This window comes from Nyctibius grandis, chromosome 31, assembly GCF_013368605.1.
Source record: "Nyctibius grandis isolate bNycGra1 chromosome 31, bNycGra1.pri, whole genome shotgun sequence".
Classification (NCBI taxonomy): domain Eukaryota; kingdom Metazoa; phylum Chordata; class Aves; order Nyctibiiformes; family Nyctibiidae; genus Nyctibius; species Nyctibius grandis.
Genome location: NC_090688.1, coordinates 5388832 through 5394509, shown reverse-complemented (window position 1 = coordinate 5394509; position 5678 = coordinate 5388832).

The following is a 5678-nucleotide window of genomic DNA, read 5'->3' as shown; positions in this document are numbered from 1 at the left end:
CACTTTGGAACCTGCTCTGGGAAATTCCCCTCCCCTCCTGCTCCTCCTCCCCCAAAAAGCAGATCCTAACAAGTTTATATCAGGTTTCACATTGATGCCTTTTTTATTTTCTTTACCCATCCATGCCTTGAAAGACCTAAAACCACTGTGTAAGTTCACTCGAGCGCCTTTGAGTCAGGATGTTGCAAAGTGCACGGTGTGCAGGAGCTCCCAGCTCACGCAGCACAACGATAAGTTGCATTGATCCTCCCTTAACTGTGCATCTGCTGTCCTGTGCCTTAAACCTTTTGCTTCTTTGGGGAAAACATCTGAACTGCAGGGAGCGGATTGGGAGAGCTGAGGGGAATGAGCGAGCTCTGGCTTCACTGGAGCAGCTTGGGGTGAAGGACAAGTGAAGCTGGCAAAGTGGATAAAGAAAATATTGGGCTTTGACTCTCGAGGCAGTCGTGTCCCACTGTCCGTGACGTGTCTCAATCTGCGCGGTATCGTGTCTTCATGCCACTTCCAATCTGCTTGTGGTTTATGGCCATCTGCAAACCGTCAAGCGGGAGTTATTTCAGACCCTTTGTCCGTGACATTCAGACTAAGCAGAAAGGTCTGGGTGGGGAAGCGTTCCCGAGACCAAATCACATTCCATTGTCAATAGCGAGTCGACAGGCTCTGCCCTCCACGAGAGCGTCGGTCGAGATGCGCAATTAACCACTGCTGGGCGCTCGTGACGAGGAGCCAGTCAGAGTTTGTCGAAATTGTGTGTGTGTGTATATATATCTAAATACTCGGCTAGGATTTGAAGAATTATTGGATATCCCACGCTTAGAAAGGTGTTCATGTGAGTCACCTTCGTGCCCCTGATTTGAGATTAACAAGACCAATCTAGCTCTGCCATCATTCTTATAGCATGTCTTCAGCGTTTGAGCTTTTTGTTTTAATTCTTGTATTATACTTTTTGATGCCGTTGCTGTCCTCTGTGCCTAGCAATATTTCCAGTTGACCAAATATTCTAATCTCTTTATATGCAAAAGAAATAGTTTAAGTACCTTTTTATAGAATGATAAGATGGTATAAACGTAATCTAAATTTACTCCTTTGTGGTATTACCCTTGTATACTGTACTTTCTTATTTTATTTTTTTTTTTTGTAATTGAAACTGTAGGGCAGGAATTTAGTTACCAGGCTGAGGTCATGACTGAGGATGAGGAATGTAATGAAATCGATACAACACGTTGAGCAAAGCAGACTTGTAAAGTGAAGTGTTGGAGATGACAAGCACAAGTCGCTTGTGAAGTGAAGTAAAAGGACCCAGGCTAAAGTTTTTACTTTTTTAACCTATAAGCCCAAATCTTTTAAGTTATAGGAAGGGAATTTATTAAATAAAGTAGAATGCAGCAGATATTTTTTTTTTTTCCCCCCCAATGATACAACCATTTATTTTTTTCTCCTGGCTTACAACTCTTTCCTGGGCCACTCTGCCTTCTATTTCGTGTGATCCGATGTTGCCTTACATTTCCCTCTAACCTGCAACCTGTTCGGATGCAAAATAACAAGAATCTTGTACTTTTTTTCAGGGTTTTTCTGCAAATTGTGGACCAAAGTTTGTGTTTTAATCGTCTTAGTGTTGCAAGTTATGATTTCCTTGCTTAGTGTGGGAGCTCTTGACTTGCCTGGCACTGAGTGTTCGAAAAGTCTTAACTGTCCTTAGCTCCTCCCTGAACTCTCGAGGGTGTGAATTGTGCTGGAGAAGGGTGTGCAGGCCCAGCGAGGGTTCAGCTCGGGCTGCTGGCGTGAGGTCGGTGCTCCTTGGCTGCCTCGCTCCCCGCGTTGTGGCCGAGGGGTGCGAGGCCATCTCGGGTGGAAGGGTTGCCCCAGCAGACGCTGGCTTCAGTTACCTCTAGATCTGGGTACGGCTGTTAGCGGAGCCTCACAATCACCTCTCGGGAAGGCTCCGTGTGTCCGTGCCAGCGTCTCGCGTTCGGGAGGGTGAATCCAGTGTCTGGGTGCGGGCACTGGGGTCAGTGCGTTCATCTCCCTCCCCAGGCGACAGATCTGCTCCTCCTGCAGCCACGGAGCACCGGCCGCAGCCCGAGCGGGACAGCGGTGGTTTGGCTTTTAAATGCAATCAACCAACCTCCTCCGAGACACCGGGTGGAGGCTTTTGGGGTGAACCTGCCCCGTGGCTGCCAGCATCAGGTCGGGCAGCCCAGAGGCTGTAGATGTATTTTAAAAGCGCCAGCAAACGCGTTGAGGTAACCCCGAGCCCAGGCAACTGCGGGTCTTTCCTTGGGATCCCTGTGTTGGCATGTAAAGAATGTGAGTAACAAAAGGGTGTACATATTTATAATTTTTTTATACCTGTTGTAAGACATGAGGGGGCAGCAAAACCCAGTTTTTTATGGTGAACAGATGTATTGTATATTTTGATAACAGCTATTCCAGGTTCAGTATTGCGGAAGGTGGGGTGGGGAGGGTAAGCATACACAACATCAGAATTCCATTGCCTCTTTCAAAGAATGTTTGTAATGCAAAAAGAAATTAAAACTATTTTATAACAACCTTTGTACCTTTCTGTAGCTCCATTATTTACTGTTCAGATTGTAGAAAGCAGTTATTGGCCAGTCTGTACTTGTGCTTTCAATAAATTTCTTCTGTATTCTTTGCTTCTGATTTTCCTATCTTTTTATTGTGCCTATTTTGCTTCTGATTTTTCCTTCTCATGTGATTTCAGCTGCCTCATTTTGTATAACTTTGACTCCTCACGTACCTCTGGGCTGGCAGAGTGTTTGTCCCCGTTCCCATCTCTGTGCCGTGGGGGGGGGACGAGCCCCGGCTGAGCCGCGGGGGGTGGCTGGGACACACCAGCCCCTTCCAGCCCTCGGCCCCTGAGGTCAGAGGGGTGAGGCTGTGGGGCCTTCACTGATGCTCTGCCTTTGTCACACTCCAACACTTTTTTACTTCATGTTCCTAAACTTTCCATATGTTCTAGCTAATATCCATGAAATAACCCCCTTCCGAGTCAAACACGTAATCCTCTCTGTAGTGTTGTGCTGTAGCTGTGTCAGAGCTTGCTGGCTGGCCGGGGGGCAGTTCCACATCCAGGGGGAGCAGGTGATGTTCCTCTTGTAACCCCTGGAGAAGGAGTATTTTGGGTCCTGGGGTTACTCCAAGGTGCAGGTTCCCTGGGCTGGGCACACCGGTGTAGGGAGCAGCTCCCCAAGGACCAGGGCTTTTGCTTACAGAGGTTTGGTTTGTTACCCATGTGCTCAGCTCTGAAAACTCCTTTCCAAAAGTCAGTGTTCCCTGATGGGGACCTGGAGCCCTCGGAGCTCCCTCGGCCACCGCGGAGGCAGAGCTGGGGTGTGGGGTGGGGGACTCCCAAAGCCGGGGGAGCAGGGAAAGGACAAAGGACTCTGAGGGTGGGGGGGAAGGTGGCCAGATGGGTCCCTTGGGAGGGAGACAGGGGTGGCTGCTGTGACTACTGCTGTCCCCACGCCTGTCTCCATCCCTCGGACAAGTAACGAATTGCTAATTAGCTGCCTGGTGCAGTAATTACGGCCTCCCAGCTCTGGCTGTAGGCAAAGCAAACATCGATGGTGGGTGGGCACATGATGGGCCGGGTCGCCATGGGGACGGCGGCTGCGGGGCCGAGGGATGTTCTGCGGCCCCGCTGTGTCCTCCCGCAGCCGCCACGAGAGCGGGGACGTGGGGACGGGGCAGGGGCCGTGTCCGGGGGCTGGAGGGGACGCACCAGCCCGGGTGCTCCTGCCCCATAGAGCCGGCTCCTGCCCATCCTGCTCTCCGGGTCAAACAGCTCCTCCCCACCAGCTCCGGCCCCGCGCAGGGGGAAGGTCACTGCGGGACGGACACCGTGTGACAGCCGGGCCGGGTCCCTGCCCGCGGCGGGGTGATGAGGTGGGGTCTGCAGCCCCCTTGGGACCCCGCTCTGCTCCCCCCGCCTGCGGCCACGGGCAGGGGCGCTCTGCGGCCCCGGGAGGAGGAGGAGGAGGAGGAGGAGGATGCTCCGGGCCCCGGGGGTCCCCGAGCAACGCAGCAGCGGCTGCCCGGGGGCTGCGGGAGCGATGCGGGGCTGGCAGTTGCCATGGAAACCGCAGGGTCAGCGGCAGCGCGAAGCGGCGCGTGACGCCATCGCTCACCGCAACGAGCCGTGCGGGGGTGGGAGCCCCGCAGCCCCCCGCAGCCCCCCGCCCCGTGAGCCGCCGCCAGCCCCCCCCGCCCCGCGGACCCCCGGGCGGTTTTCCAGCACCGAGCGAGGGTTGTGCCGGATAATCCGGGTGTTTGCGGGGCGGAGCCTCCCCCCCCCCCCCCCCCCCCCGTTAATCCAATTGGCGGCGGCGGTTCGGTGCCACCATCACATCGCCCCGTGTCTGCGGGGGGGGACACGGGCCGCCCCGGTGCTGCCCCCGGGGGGATTTACGGGCCGTGACCAACGGGCGCAGCCGCCCCTCCGCGCGGGGCCGGGGCCGGGGCCGGGGAGGACGCGGGGTGGCGGCTCCGAGCACCGCACTGCTGCTGCGACCCCCCCGGGGGTCCCCCGGCCCCGACACGCGGGAGCCCGGCGCGGTGCCGGAGCCCACGTTGTCACGGCAACGCGGTGGGAAACTGCAGCCGCGGCGCTTTCCCTGTGCGGGGGGGGCTGCGGGGGTCTCGCTGCGCTGGGGCCCCCATCCCCGGGGCCACGCAGCCCCCCCAGCCCCCCGGGGTGCGGTGGAGCCCCCTCCTCGCCCCGGGGCAGCCCATGGGTGCCACAGCCCCCAGACCCGCCCCGAGCAGCCCCCGCCGACGCTGGCAGCCCCCACCCTGGCCAAGGAGCCCAGCCGGGGAACAGCCACGTGTTTATTCGCTTTTCATCCACAGCACGTCCAGCCGCTGCCCGACAGACACAGTCACAGCCTGGAGACCCCCCCCAACCCCCCAGCCCGCGGTCCCCAGCCCAGGGCGGCTGCTCCTGGGGACGGAGCTGGGCCCCAGCTCCCCCCGTGCCAGCGCCGGCAGCACCCAGCCCCTGCGCCCCCACCCCAGCGCCCACCCTCTGCTTCAGCCCGTGCACTATTTACAGCCTCCGCCTGCCCAGAGCCCCTGGGCAAACAGCCCCCCAACCCAGCACCGTCCCCCCCGCCTCGTCCCCCCCAACACAGACCAGTGGCACAGGATGGGGGGCAGTGACGACCTTCCCACGCCGCTCTCACAGGACCCCCAACATCCACAAACGCCCCACACGAGCTGGGACCCGTTGCCCCACAGCAGCCCCCCCCACCACCCCGACCCCTCGATCCAGCCCCCCCCCAAAGCCCTTCAGCACCATTTGTTCCCCCCCCCCCGCAATACACTTCCAGAGCCGGAATAAATAAACCCCTCAGAATGTCAGCACCTGTGTGAGAGAGAAAAAGAAAGTCAGAAGTGCCTGGAGCTGCCCAGCCCTGCGGGCCAGGGGGGGCAGAGCCCCCCGAGCCCCCCCAGCTCCCTGGGAGGCAGCAGGATCCCGCGTCGGGGCGTCCCACACACATCTCAGCTGGCTCAGGGTCTGGTGTGACCGTGCTCTGCCATGTCCTCGCGCTGCTCGGTCGCCAAAGACAGCCCCGTCCTGACACCCCCCCCCAGCAGAGAGGGACCCCGGTGTTACAGCCCCCCCCACCCCAGCCGGGGCAGGGCAGCGGGGTCCAGGC